Source organism: Hylaeus anthracinus, unplaced genomic scaffold (genome assembly GCF_026225885.1).
Source record: "Hylaeus anthracinus isolate JK02 unplaced genomic scaffold, UHH_iyHylAnth1.0_haploid 12000, whole genome shotgun sequence".
NCBI classification, from domain to species: Eukaryota; Metazoa; Arthropoda; class Insecta; order Hymenoptera; family Colletidae; genus Hylaeus; species Hylaeus anthracinus.
The window spans coordinates 7942550-7958717 of record NW_026534347.1 but is presented as its reverse complement, the minus strand read 5'-3'; the positions used below and the strand labels follow the sequence as shown (position 1 = coordinate 7958717).

Genomic DNA, 16168 nt, shown 5'->3' with positions numbered 1-16168 from the left:
ACACTTGGTGCTGTACAGTTTTCCTCGTTGCATCATTAATCTTGGGACGAAGCATGAACGACGCAACGATGATTTTTAAACAAATTCCACAGCATAGTCGCGAGAATGCTGTTTCAATAAACGTAAGGTAAAGAAGAATGACATTTTATTTTCAATGTGAGGCAGCGAATAATATTAAATTAAATTTGATAAAGTAAAATTAATAAAAAAGAACAATCTGTATAATAAATACCTGTACATTATAATGAATCAAATTGGATGCATGCTTGAAAAATTAGTGATAAGTAAAGAAATGACATATTATAGGTCACCTTATGGTATTCATGTATTAATTTGAAATCTGAAGCTGCCTGGAAACGATTGGTTTAGTATAAAGTGGTAAGCCGTACGTGAAATTATGTTGCAGTGCAACGTAGTGGGAGCTGTTAGTAATTCTAATACAGCTTGTCAGGAATGTACAATTACCGAGCAAACATTCCGCCGTTGGGTCGAGGAATTTTGATTAGAAAATTCGAACCTCTAAAATGAATTGTATAACTGGCCTAAAGAAACGATCGATAAAATATAGACCTATTTAATTAAATACCTAAAATTCATACGTGGCCAAGGTGTGCTCGATATACCACATCAGACTTTTAATAGAAAATATTGCTTTTACAAATGAAAAAGTGTATTCAACTCATACTTTGAATAATAAACATTATTTTTACAAATGGCAAAGGTGTACCTAATATACCAGATGATATTTCGAATGTAAAACATTATTTTCAGTAAAACTAAAATGTGATTTATGAATTGATTAAAAAAATCTATTTACCCGAATCTAACAGTTGCCAGTCTTATAGATTATCTTCACCTCGCGTTTACAATAAATTTATTTAGCTTCCAAGTGGGAAAGCTTCCCAGCCACATATGTTGGTGGTAAACGCGTCAATCGATTACTCCACAATCAGTTTACTTTCATACCGTACTCGTTACTCACCGCCTCTAAAGCGCGTAAAATTCGCGCCGACTGTAAATTAAATTCCGATCGATACCGTGAACTTTGTCAGAAGCTCGATTTCCGCCATCGGATTCCATCAGAGATAAGAAAGAGGAGAGTCTAAGCCGGCGAGCTGAGAATGAAGAGCTGCCGGGAATATCCGTGGTACGTTCGAGTTGATCGAGATAGTCGAATTAGATGAAAAAATTGAGAGGTTCTTCGATCTCGCGGTGAGAGAGAAACGCTGCTCGATGGTTGGAGCCAAATTAGAAACTGCTCGAGGATACTCGACTGTAATTCGGAATTAGACGTCGTTAAATTATTGCGCTTTTACGTATACTGTCTCCTTTTCGACCTGGACATGTTTTATTAGGTTAAATGTGAGACAGAGACTTCATTAAAATTGTCATCTTCTTCACGTGTCATTGCTATCCTTCTATCTTTTTATATATTTACACTCGTTGTAAATGTATAAATATCTACACTGTAGTCGTTATTATTTAATTATTAAATGACAAACTGTCTCCACGTTCTCATTTGATAACTGGCGATCTAGATACTATCGATTCTGAGATCGATATATAACACGACGTACATGATATACATGTACTGCTTGTTCGTGGAAGAGGAATTATTAAAAAATAATTTTTAATTCGTGCTATGTTTTCCTGTTGTATAAACTGTGCGAAACTATTCGCAATCGAAAATCTATAGTGTATTAATATAATACATCGCGTTAAATTTTGTCCAATAAACGATGCACGTGCTAAATAATAAATAATTTTCCTTCATCAGACTGACCTATCAAATATCGAGGTCTGATACAAGTTTATTTGATTCGTTCGGTTTTCATCAGTTAAAAACATCGTTTCTTAATAATAGTTTTAAAATGATTATAGCGTAGAATAATAATTCAACAATAGTGACCGCATATAAGTTTGTCGATTTAAATTGTCATGCCCTAACATTTCCACAACAAACGAGAAAACAGAAGACAATTTGTCGTTGTGGGTGCATAATATGGAAAGAACCTATTTTGCTTTCAGAAATCGATGCTTCTGTTTTTTTTTTTTACAATACTCCCATCGAAAACAGCAATGACCCAGACAAGTCTATTCCTCCCTGAAGCCTCGCAAGGGAAGAGCACAATACCGCTGGCGATCAGAGGAATCGACGTCCCTTGTCGAGAGGTTAAAAGACGCAACCTCGCTATACTTTGCGTTGGAACGACCGCGGCTCCTTCCATTGGCTGTCGACTCGTGACGAGTGTGCGTCGGGTGGTCCCATGGAAAATGGACAAGGAAGAATGGACCGCTTGAGAAAGAAACCGAGAGAAAGAACAAGCGGGTACAGTTCCAGAGATCGATGGCGAAGGGAGCAAGTGGAATCTGTTGATCGGTGGACGAACAGAGAAGCGTGGCTCGCGCATTGACGTCATGGAGAATCTATTACGATCCCTTCGTACACCCATTGTCGTTCAAGAGCAAGGACCCGACGCTAGGGGTTGAATTCAGCCTTGGGGGTAACCGAGCTTATTCGAATGTTCATAAATAAAGATTCTGTGAAAATTTCTCGTATTTCGAACCAAACGAAACGTTATCAAACGTGTTCACACAGTATATATAGGTTTATTTTCACTAGGTTCACTACAACTTATTCAAATATTCATAATCAAGGATTCAGTGATCCTGGAATAGATCTAATGACAGTTTTTATTATCTTAAACCAACTAACTTTTTATATTTATTATAACTTTCCCGAATGATAAAGATTAGCAGCATTAAACGACAAAATTAGTTTGCCCATTGAATGATAAATAATTTACTTCATTTTGATCGCGTTTCTCAACTTTCTGTTTTACGGAGTTAATCGGTTTGTGAGATGAACGGCTCAATTATGATTACGAAAGTTCACGGAGAATCTATTGCGATCCCTCCGTGGATCCAGTCTTGAGTCACTCGAGCGTGACTCGTCCTCGGACGTGACTGCGTAAAAGTTATGAAAACGGAATTCGACGGACCGAGGGGAAACTTCCAAGCTGGATTTTCATTGCGTCCAGCGAAGGAGGAAGAGGAGAAAAGATGAAGTGAAATTGGATCTCGCGAGGAAGAAGAGTTCGGAGCGGCGAGGACGGACTTGAATAGCGAGTGATCAGCGATCACTGATCGGAGGATCGCCGATGGTACTTGGGATACCTCGTCCCCTTCACGCAGATTTTCTCGCGCCATGCATGACGAATTTGTCGACCTATTGTCGTCGAAGTGAGACGCAATATCGCCGGTGGACCAGTGAATTATTACGTCGCGGAAATAGTATGTTCCCTCCGGCTGGCATCCGCCCTGGCGTTTCTTATTTTCAAAGATAGACCTCCGTTGCTCGACTGGAAAATTGAGGTAGCTCGACCAGGCGGTTCCAGGTTTCATGGCAGAGGATTTTTATTCCGAAAATGCATTACGAAACTGGACCTATCTCGAGTCACGGACGCGTGGCAAGAAAGGACAGCGAGCATGAAATATTTGTTGTACAGTATCTGCATAGTTTCCGTCGAGGACCTGTTCGGCCCTTGGCCCCAGCTTTAAACGTTCAGACGACAAAATAGCTTAAGATTATCCCCCGAAACACCCTTCACGGTTTTCTAGAGTAACGTGCACTCGATTATTAATCCCTTGTGTTCGTATGTCGAGCGAGACTAGACAAAAGTATAGCGAAATGAGAAAATCTGGACAGCAAATGGTTAAGAATGTTTTTATAGCAATTTTCAGGGACTATTGTTGTAAAGGAGAATTTATATTATTGGTACATTAATTTGTTCCCAATCTGTATAATTACAAAGGCATAGTTGTATGGTTCGAGTCCCATTGTGTCTAAGGTTTTACGAAATATTCAAGTATCCTCGTTTTCGTCTTGTCAACATGTTTTCAAAGCTAAACATTCTGAATATTATGTTCAGCGGATGTCGAGGAAATGTCTTTCCCGTTACGTTTCTTGATGCTCTTCTACGAGCTGCGTTTTCGAATTGAAGTCACGTCTCGCACACGGAACGAATTTACGCGTGCGAAATATTTCTCTAAGAATTACATTACGCTAGGTTATGCTAGACGCTGTCCCATTTGAATAAGAAAATAGGAGTTACTTACGAAGAAACAAATAAACAAGGATCTGACTCCGTGTTTCGGTGTCACCTTCGGAATCTAAAAATATTACAATCGAATTAGTTAACTATGAAAAATTCACAATTTTCATCTTCATTTACTTGACGAGTAGTTTCGAGTCATTAACGAGTAATTAAATTTCCACCCACCATAAACGACAATATTTCGTTCATCACAATCTCTCAATACATGTCTATTTACTTAATATAATTGTAGATTATAAATAGATTCTAAAATTTAAACTCAAAATGTAAATACTGCTCGCATAAGACTCGGCGTCCATCTTCGTTTATTTAAACTAGAAAGTATTTAAATTTGCATACTAAAAGCTCGATCGCCGAACTTTTGGTATTAATTACAATCGTATAGAGAGACGATATTCAAAGTAGAGATGAAACTTTCCGTTAACAACAATAAATTACTTCCAATGAGTTGTCAGCTCTCGTTACGCAATCATTGGGCAAGGACTTGTTGAAATAATTGTGGTCACGAACTGATAAGAGGCTACTCGTTCGTTTCCAAAGATAAAGAAAACAGACAGGTTGCGCAACAGCGGCGATTTTAATTGAATACGCTTAGAGCCCTGCGGAACTTCCACTTTCGAGGTTGAAAGTTTGCGATTATGTTTCCGTGGCTTCGATGAACTCGCAGTTTGTTTTCTCGTTTCATAGTATGCTGATCGAGCTCCACTAATACACGGTAACTTAATTAGTAATGCTGCCACATATGTTATTACAAAGAAGGGATCCGTTAGAATACACTTGATATTCATGAAATTGCACACCTCTGCAACTTTGTATTTATTGCATTTACCAGAGAAATGAATCATTACAGATTTAAAAGAAATGTACACGCATAATAAAGCATCAATTAAAATTTGGGAAAATAAATTTTTACTGGTGTTAGGACAATAGTAACAACGTATTTCTCACGCTATATTTCATTCCAAAAATGTAAAGAACATTAAGACATTGAAATTTTTAAAATTATACAATTTGATCTATAGTCACAACAACAATGCCTAGAGATTTCTCAGGTCACATTTCATTTAAAAAAATGGAAACATTGAGACGTTTTAGATAAAACCGGTCCAGTTTTGAACGCGAGGGTAGTCTTTCAGATATTGAAACGGTTTTCTCGTACCTTGTCTCGCTTCAGATGCAGAAATACACACACTCGCAATGATTTTAAGGGAATGGATGTCCATGAAAATCGACGATGTAATGGTTGAAAAAGAAGGATATTGCGCCACCGGAAACTTGCGGATATAAAGGAAATTCTGCGATGCGCTGTACGGGGTGCCGTATGGGAATATGCGGACTCGGCTATTCCATAGAAAAATGAACAAAAGTCTTCCAGCAGGACAGTGCTTGGAAATATTACAGAATACGTAGTGTACGTATTACAGTATACGTTATGTAGAAATAATATTACAGCACAATGTGTAGCACGATTTTATTTTCAAATCGAACAGTTAACTCGAAGGTGTATTTATTACAGAAATTGATTCTGTGTCTTCCTAAGGTAAACTTACCATTTATTTATACAGAAAAAGAACTTAAGTTCTTACTTCAAGCTGAACCACTTCTGTAGTTACAATCAAACATACCTTTAACCCCCGAGTGACAAACTAACAGAGAGAATAGTGATAGTATTGTAAGGAATTGAAGGTATATTTATTACAAAAATTAATTCTGTGCCTTTCAAACGTAAATTTACCATTTATTTATGAAGAAATCCCATACAAGATTTATCTCAAGCTAAGCCACAACCCCTGAGTGACAATATAACAGAAACACTATCTGTTCCACCTTAAAACAACAAAGACGCGAAATGCAGCAGTTTCCACCCTCGACCAATCCATTCGAGCGGAAAGTTCTTGCTCGATGCGTTCTATTTTTGCGGAAAGTATAATAAATTGACGCATCGCTCCAAGAGGGGGTCGGGGTACGGGAAATCACAACCGAGTCGTAATTCACGCACTGTTCGTCGCGGGCGATAACGAGATCGCGTTTTACAATTACATCAGCGACCGTTTCTCTTCGCGTTCCCGTCGCGATCGATCGAACGTACCGTTCCACTCTAAGCGATTCGAATTAATGGAAATGACGCGACCTATATGTAAGCACTCGGAAAAATAATCGCGTGACTAGCAGACGGACGCTCTCAGGGGCAAATTTATGGAATCACGCAACTTCCTGGCGATTAAGGAGCACGCCGAGTGATTCGAGGTTCTATTACGCAAACACGATCGTATTTATATCTGAACAGTTACCTGATTTGGAATAATTGGGGGTTCCGAAAGAAACTTTGACACGTGGGAGTTGTGAGGTTCTATTTGAAACATTTTCTGGAATAGTTAACACGATGGGAATTAATTGCGAGTGTAAAGTAAAGCGATATTCTGTATCTTGTGATTTAGGTGGTTTGAATGTACGCGTCATTAACGATGCATTACTAATGTTTATGGATTGCGACAAATAAAATCAGGGAGAATGTGTGAAATGTGTAAAAATGTGCATGAATCCAGAAGTATATTAAGTATCAAGAATAATATACTTGTCATATTATTTAGAAGATGAGATATACTTCCATTTGAGTTTCAATTCTTTTTCTGTATTTGTGAAACTATCTATTGGGTTGTCTGGAAAGTCCATGCCGATTTTTAGTAGGCGGTACAAGTCTGAATATATCGAAATGGTTGAAAACAAATAACATGTGGACATCCCTTAAAATGTGGACTAATTGTGGAACAGAATGGTACATATATAATTCAAGAAATATATATCGAAATTCAAACATGTCTTTGAATGTTTCTTAAAAATTGGCACGAACTTTCTGGACAACCCAATATTTGCATAAATATTGACGATTCTAGGATTGCTAGTCAAATGTCATTAATTAAAAAACTAAAATCCCTTCCATGAATTACATTATAATAAATTCTCTTTTTAAGAACCCAATCCTCAAAAATTATCCTACAAAGCCATTCCTATTTCACAATACATAGAATCCCAAGGACCATAAATCTTCAATAACCATCCACGCGACACCAGAAGTTCTAATACACAATGAATAATTAACTAAAACAAGAGAACACTAGAAAAGAGGACCAACAACTAACAGTGCGTATTCGAGACCTCACGAATCCCTCTCGAAGAATGCCTCGCGCGCATAGACAAAGGCCAATATGTCAGAGGCACCGAACGTATCATAAATCCTGCTAGTCATCTAGATTGCTTTACATATTGCCGCGGCAAACTAGGTGGAAGAAGCTTGAAACAAAAGCAAGTCGCTACCGAGTCGTACACGATCATGTGTGTGTAGTGTTTTCCATGATTGATGGAATGCCCGCGAAACGCAACAAGGACGCCCGGCAGACTCGCGGAGCTCGATATAGGCGATCTCGAGTATCGTGAAATCCAATATCGACGACTTTCGAGCCATGGGGGTGCAATACTCGCGTGTCTCGAAACCGTGGTACGCGACACGCGCGACGCGAAGACATGTGCGAGTTGATGCTCGCATGATCTGAAGTGCAAAATAGGATGTACACGTTCCAGAGTACTTGGATGATATATTAAAGGATATGAGGAATTTTAGTGGTATAAAATGCAGTAGAGGTCTGGAAATGCCTTGTGAGATCTCGGTTCTTGTGTTTAGGGCTAACGAAATTTGTAGATTTATTGGAATTATATGAAATTTCAAATATTTCTCTGGAACTTTCCAATATCCCCAGGGAACTGGGACCCTGTGGAGTTTCAGTGTCCCAGTGTGTAATTCAATGGAAAGTATGCTTCTGAGATTTTGTTTGATTTTTCATTGAAATTTGTACATTTATTGAAATTATATCAAAAATTGGATCCATAAATATGTATACATACCAATTTTGTGGTTTATTTTATTATCTGTACTTTATTTTTTATTTTGCCTTCAGTAACACATATGCCAAATTTAATTAGAATTTTTATTGTGCAATCATACCTGCTAGACTTGCCAGATAAAAAATACACATAGAAAATAAAATTCTTCGTACATTTTTGCAATACCTATTTCATATTGGCATGCATTACCAAAACATAAAATCAATTCTTCGCAGGCTGAAACTGTTCAGCAAATTGAGCGGTTAGAGCATCAATGACCACGGAACGCAATGTTCCAAACGGATTTCTAAGCAAAATACAGGAAATTCCAACGAGGAAACCGGATTTGATTGTCCGCTCTCTAGTGAAGTGATTTAGAGTTGGCAGCTAACGAATTTCAAAATCGATTCCCCGTACAGTGACCCTCCATTCAGCTTCGCAAGGCTGACGAACATTTAATAACTCCGTCACAAGTGCGATGAAAAATAAAGTTAGAAAAAAAAAATGGAAGGGTTTAATTGGGTACCGGCAATATTCAAAGGTTCCTGGTTAAACGCATTTCACAGTTCCGCTGTAATTTAGATTAAAAACTGGGAACATATTTGGATTAAATTTTACCGGCAGCCAATTTTCCAGCAAATCAAGGCAAAGTGTCGAAACTGTATAAAAACTCTAAACTGGATTCTAACGAAATTAGTTTCGAACGAAATTCAGCTATGGGAATACTGTTGATAGGTTTACGATGAAATTCAATTTTGTGAAATGTTTCGACAAAGGAAAGTGTACTGGGCACGTAATGCAGAAATATTGCTGTGAAGTATTAAACATATAGAATGTTGATGTAGCATATCCTATTAATTCTTGAATGTTAATATGAAATATCGTATATTTATATTATATTCTTCTATTATATTTTACTCATAAACATGGTATAGATTGATATAAATTATAATAATTATAACTTTCATCTCAGATTATATTCAAATAATATTAAATCGATAAAAGTTAATTTTTATTTAAATTAAAAGGTGGTCTAAATATTTAAGAGACATTTTTCGGTTTCACTGTTTTTATTATTGTTTAAGCTATCTGGAAACTCAATCAGCGTTCGAAAGTGTGGCATCTGTCAAATTCATTAAAATGAAAGTATCGAACTAAATTACGGAAAAACCTGACGCGCTATTCAGAAATCGTTTTAATTGCCAACGCGTTAAGCCCGTTCGAATTAAAACCGGATCACATCTTTGTATACATCCGTGTTAGTTGATTATTTAATTGTCGAATCCTATCATCCGCGCGGAGCTCCCAGCAACTTGTTCAGAAACGTTTCACAAATTGCACGCACCGAAACTGGATTTTCTTTTTTGTCATCAACCAACGACTAATTACGTTTTTAATACAGACGGAACCCGACAATATTCCACGGTGGGAAATTGTCTGAGTTTCGAGGCGTATTTTTCATAGAAATGTATGCGATTTTAGAAATTCCCTGTTGGTCCGACGTGCATATATATTCAACTTGAAATTATTATTCGTCATATCATTTAACTATATATTCGTAAATCTAGAGTGCTTTCGAAATTAAATTTCTGAGACGATGAATAATTAAACAGGGAGTTAATGCATGTATCTAGTGAAGTTGAGAAGCGCATTTATGTACCATTCTCGACGTTGTTGGAACGATATATCGACATTGTACATTTCCGCGAGGGCAACTCGTAGATAAGCATCAAAAGATTAATGCCGAAACCCATTTGGCAATCGTTGCGAATTCATTGTTTAAATTTATCACTTGGAACTAAAATCCTTGTTACGTGAGGATTCTGGCTGGAAGCTAGCTTCGAAGCACTATCAAAATCTTAAAAAGAAGATGCTAAAAAATTAACAGGCTGAACTTAAATGGACCTATATCTTTCAGAAATATTTTTTCCATAAATAGTACAAATTGATGCAATTCAAACCTGATCAAATTTAAGTTCGATTTAATTTATTTAATGAAGATTTAATTAATCGACATGGGTCTTAATTTACATCAGAAAACAAACTTAGATCATCTTAGGATCCAAGGAGATTGTATTATTCAAACGACGAGTACTTACAGTAGTGACGATCGTCGATATTCACATCGTGATTCTTGGAGCAGTAATCCAATTTACGCGATGCTGGTTCGTACTCTTCTTAGATGGAACAATTACCAAACACCTGTAAGAAAGTTTATTTGTTAATTAAGTCACACTAGGTTTACTCTAATTTATTCGAGTATTCATAATTAAGGATTCAATGGTTTTACGATAGATTGAGTTGTAATTTTTGGTACTTCAAGTAAAACCGAATCAAACCAGTTCAAACATATTCTACACAACCAACGTAAACACGAAATTGAAAATAAAATTTGTCTTCGGATAAAATACGTCAAATTCTTCATAAATATAGAGATAAGCCAGGAAAATTCGATAATTTTCCTTGTTTTTAATTCTCCAATCCTCAATCCACCATTGATTTAAAGTGATCAGTACGCACGTCAGGCCCAAGTTAGGTGCAAGAGTTGCAACATTCATTTAAACACCACGTAGCCGTACTGAGGCTCTCGTATTTACCACTTGGACGTACGCAAGCTTAAACTGTTAGCATTTACCTCGATCAATCGACCGGCAAGCGTCATTCACTTTCCATTAATTAGAGGAATCGCTGGCGATTTCAGGACCCTAATAAATACCATTTTAACGCATGATTTACGTCGTCGATAAATGTTGCGCTTCGTCATGGTCAAATATCTTGGTCTCGTCGTGAGAGAAATGAGAATTCCTTTAATGGCAATTGGCTTTTGAAATTCGAATCAGAAGATTCACCGAGGCATTTGTTATTGATACACGTATTCGTATTTGCAATTCCTGAGTTTTAACATGTTTATCTTGATATTTGAGTAATCATGTTGCATGCTATTTTATTCCAATTTTCTTTCACACCTTTAATAGCAATTGACTTTGGAAATTCGAATTAGAAGATTCAGCAAGGCACTTGTTGCCCTGACACGTTAAAAAACCTTTTGTTTGGCTTTTATCTGAAATTCTTAAGTTTTAACATGTTTATCTCGATATTTGAGTAATCATGTTGCATGCTATTTATTAGAGCTATTATACAAGAGAGAAAAATCAATAAAATTTCTCAACTTTATTTCCTCAACCCATTTCAACTAAATTTAATTTCATCGCATGAACAACATAAAGCTAAAAGAGCTGTAGGGGTATACAGATTGTTCGTACAGGCTGGAAAGAAGCCTGAATGGCCTCGGGTAATAATTTAAATAACTCTTCTCCGTTGTAAATGAGTTTGCGGCGACGTCGCTTTGAAAACAAATTGGACATTTATTGGACAAACAAAATAACAAAGGAATTCTCTTTGAGACAATTCCCCAACGGTAAGAAAAATAATCGAGTCGGGAGGGTGGAGTACACTCTGGGTCAAAAATTAAATCAGAGTTCTCCTTTATTGGACAGATTTCAACGTGGAGACTATAAGAAGATCAAAGTTGAGCAATATGTCAATGGTTCGTTTCAGTAAGAAATGCCACGATGTCAATCTTATCATTAAATCAACATTGAGACTGAGCTATGACAGATTGTTAGACAAGGCTCCAGGTTTTATAGTTAAATATACTTGATTGTTTTTCTTAAATAGTGCACAAATATTCATTATCAGTATCTTTCGACGTAGATTTTGTTGTCGTAAATTTATAGCAAGTACATTCAAGTGAGACTTATTTACAACTTTTCTAAACAACCCAATATCTACAAGACCTAAAATTAATTAATTCGAACCATCGTGTCCATATCGATTCCCCTCCTTATCGCAACTCGTTTCATCCCCTAGATCGTCCCACCGAGGATTCCAAGCCCGTAATAAATATTTTTTCATGTCCCGTCTCCATCACCGCGGCTATCTTTTCAGTCGTGACAATGGTCTCGCGATAAAATCGCTCTGGGAACACCTTTCATGGGTCTCGTAACAAATTGCTTTCGCGAGGTCTCCGCGCTACTAGTCGTTTACGAACGATTGCGGTCCTCCGGTATAATACTCGTCCTTTACCGCGGTTAACAGGTAGTCACAGATGTCCCGATCGCGAGCGTGGTCAGCCAGCAGCCCCGTGAGTTTCTTTCCCTCTATTTTCATTTCGAACGCGTAACGCTCCCTTGTTTGTCTTCCCGGTAGCCGTCTGTCGAGAATATGCTTCGTCCTCGAGGGGTCGGCGACCTATCACGCACGGATGGGAAACGGTCTTTTCTGTTTTTCTACTTTCGTACGCACGATAACGCTGGAACGACATTCGACGGCCGTGGATAAAAAGAAAAATCGAATTGAGAAGCAGAGAGAAGCGTCTGATGGAAAAACACACCCCCTTGTACCCTCGTACCCTCGCTAACTTATCGTTTCATGGCGTACAGGCGAAGGTCGCGTTGAAAAACAAGGGATTTCAGTGGTCGATCGTACTCCTGACCTTTGTCCGTGGATTTTTAGGGAGGTTTTATTGCGTTCCTTCTGGTTTGTGTTCTTGGATTTCATAAGGCTTTGTGGATTTAACTATGGAAACTTTTGGGGTTGGTGGAAGTATTAATGAAGGTAGCTCCAGGGTTGTGAAAAGGTAGATTCAAAGGGAGCCATGTCATGAAGACCCGGATAGAGTCTATGTATCGCTGAGGAAAGGTGTTCAACCATATTCGATTACAATAACCTGTAGTCATGGCTTCATTTAATGTCAAGATCCTAAAGTAATAGATACCGATGCGCTGCTAGTGAGCTATCGATCCTCCTAGATCGTTAGTACCTACATAGAAAAAAACATCCGACTGTACTCGACTTCAAACAATAATTATTCTTATTGAATATTCAATTATACCAATTCATATAGCAGAGATAAAAATAAAGTGTACCAATATTTATGTTCGATTCGTTGAGCAAAATCATTTTATTGACAAAAATTAAGATTTAAATTTACATTTAATGTATTTGTAACATGGCATGTAATTCATAAAATGGTATATAATTGTTATGTATAAGTAATAATTCATACAAAAATACTAAAACAAACCACATGATTGATAATATTGGTGAAATTAAGATTTAATATATAATATTTGTAACATCGTACGAAATTTATACAATAGTATGTAATTATTACGTACAATAATTCCTACGAATAATAAAACTAACAAATCCTAAATAAAAAAAGTATGCTTCAAACGTCAAGTAAAAAATACAAGGCAAAATTATTCCCTCTATCAAACTTAATATTCCGCGATGAAAAGTTAAGGTTCCGAAAACAGTCAAGCGTGGAATAACATAATGCATTCCCCTGCGCGTGTAAATTCTAAATTTATTCATGGGGTGGGTATCAAAAGTTGGACCCACTCGATGTGTCGAGTACTCTAGGTAAGCTCCAGGGGTTTTACGACGCTGGATGCGAGCTACAACTTGTACCCAGTGTCGTTTCGAAAGTGATCCCCGCACCGGTGTCCCCTTTCGGCCAGTGGCACGATGACCAAAAATTAATGCGACCGACCGTAGTTGAACACGGGAGCATTTATTGCGCGGCCGAAACTTTCGGTAGAAAACCCGTATCTTCCAAGTCGTTAATATTTCATTAGGGAAAGTCGGCTTTTTCCAAGTCGCGGCTGGGAGTTAATAACGAGTCCCGCGCTCGTCGCCACACATGCGCCACACTCGAGAACGGCCGGCTATATATTTCCACAGGTGGCCCCGCGCGCCTACAACCCGTTGCCATAACCCTATATTTCGATAATTCTGCCAGTAAATTATGTCAGCTGAACCGGCGTTCGAACGAAAACGAGCTGCGGCTAATAAATTGCCAATGAACGTGGTTTGTTCGGTGGAACGGAAACGGATTTTCCAAGCGTTGGTTTCGGTCCCTTACCGACTACCACTTCTAATCTCTAGGAGCCTTATTTGAAACAAAAGGAGATGCGAGGGGTCCCTCGAGCCAGAATTCAAATATCTTATTTGTTGTTAGGTTCAAATTGGACCAGAGTTCCTTTCTACTAGAAAGTTTTTAGAGAGTGTATTTGAAACTCGATAAGATAATTTATTGAAATGGAGGATTTATTATATTTATTTTAGAGAAAATTGTTCGTTTTGAAATGAATCTTTCTATAATAATATAAATAAATAAAATGAATCTAACGAAATAATAGCTCCAATTGATGATTAAATATTTGAATAGTAATACGAATCTTGGTAATCAGAATATCGACGTGCAGCATCAGCTAGCTATGCATATATTTTAGTGTCATAGTTAAATAGTGATATGGAACTGAGTGTGCAAGGCTAAGGCATTGAGTATACGCTCTTCTTAAATCATAGTACATGGTTTTTATTTTCTTGGTCATACACAATTTCTGAACTATTTTCTATCATTTTTCTTTTTCTCTGTTACTTTCCCAACAAACATTCTTATTTCCAGCACACTCCTCTACAGGCTGGGATCAGGATAACTTTAATAACAAAACAACTCGATGGATACTTGTTACTCAGTGTCCATTCCCATCCTGAAATGAACACCATGAATCTTGGTCATGCTACATGCGGTTTCAACTAAAATTAGTACCTCTTACGGTCACGCAAACAAAATGGCTCAATCCGAGGGACCCAACAGGTCGTTTCACTTGTGGTCGCACGTAAAATTACTATGACCTGTCGTAATAGATCTCCTGTACGCGTCTTGACTACGTTAGCGACTAACAAATACTCGCTATTTACATTTGCGAACTCTCTAGCAGTTCCACTCGAAGAGAACGCTGGCTCTGATTCATTTTATGTAATTTAATTTAGTTCGAGCACGTGTAAGTGAGATTTTACATTAACGAGACTTTACATTAATTTTTTAACCGACTTCGAAAAGGAGGAGGCATGGTGTAAATCAATAACGAATAGAAACAAAACATTAATACACTGTTAGATATATATTTTTTTTTGTTAAGTTGACTGAACATAAACACGTACGACCACGTATACATGTACATAACATTTTTGGGAATAGACATGGTTGAATCTGTTTAAAATAACAGTACACTAATATATGAACGAAAATCCTGTAAGAAACAGGAATCCATCTTCTTGTACACTGTTAGATAAATATTACTTTTTATAAGTGGATTCCATGTGCAGAGTTGGAAACAATAAGCAAAACAGAGAAATAGGTCACATATTTTCAACGTTGCATCTAACGGACGTATCACGAATCAAGAAAGTATCGAAAGTGGTCCAATTTAGACAACTTTCCTCCGAGTTCGAAACCGAAGTCTGTACTTGCGAGTGGTTCAATTAGCGAGGTAATGGAAGAAAACGACGTCGAAGTCGAACTCGCCCAACGGTCAGTTTGCGTCACAGGAAACGCGTCTAACTTTCGCATCAAAAGAAACGAAGATGCCCCAACCCCTTGATCTCGGTCAGGACGCGTCGGAGCGAACGAACAGAAAGCAGGAGAAAGAAATAGAGGGGAATCACCTTTCTACATTTTCTTTTTTCTGTCTCGTAACGAGAACCACGAAGCAGGATTTTCTCATTTGCTTCCGTTAAATTTTCCAGCGATGTCATCGTTGTTCCGTTCCTGTTGGGTAAATTTGCCCCCGACAGTTTCCCTTTACTTTCGCGACGATGAAAACCCTGGGAAACTCGCTTAACTAATTGATTATTTGACTTGCAAGATTCGCCATAGCCATTCACGGGTTCTAACTCCCGTTCCGACGTTTGGCTTGATGGTGATTCCTGATTACCCAGTAGTCTCCGCTGTTAAACAAGCGACGGAACGAACGCTGCGACACTCTTCAGAAATGGGGACAAAGGGGATTCTGATGAGAACGGCTTACGAGCTAAAGTTGAACAGTACTTTTCCTAAAAACTTGGAAATTAAGTTGGATAGTGGCGTGGACCAACTGCTGCGACAGTCTCTACCCTGCGGGGTAAATTATGAAACATCCTTGTGTGTGAAACACTTTGGAAGAATACTCTGTGTACGGTGGGAATTATTTCGGAAACTATCTGAGCTGACAAGAACTCACTTTGGTAGGTGAATTAGAGGAAATACGGTAAATAAAAATTGGAATATATGTAGGATTTTTAATGAGGATGAGGGGGAGGTGAATAAAGCTAGTATTAAA

General features: G+C 37.8%; 1 protein-coding gene across 3 annotated transcripts in view; it reads right to left on the bottom strand.

Annotated features, from left to right (window-relative positions):
- The window catches only part of LOC128890183 (zwei Ig domain protein zig-8-like), a 290530-nt gene that overhangs the window by 197329 nt on the left and 77033 nt on the right, over positions 1-16168 (bottom strand). For all 3 annotated transcript variants that reach the window (XR_008460569.1, XM_054148463.1, XM_054148465.1), the window contains exon 2: positions 10097-10199. The gene's annotated coding sequence lies outside the window, so the exon portion shown is untranslated. The remainder of the gene's footprint in view (positions 1-10096; positions 10200-16168) is intronic.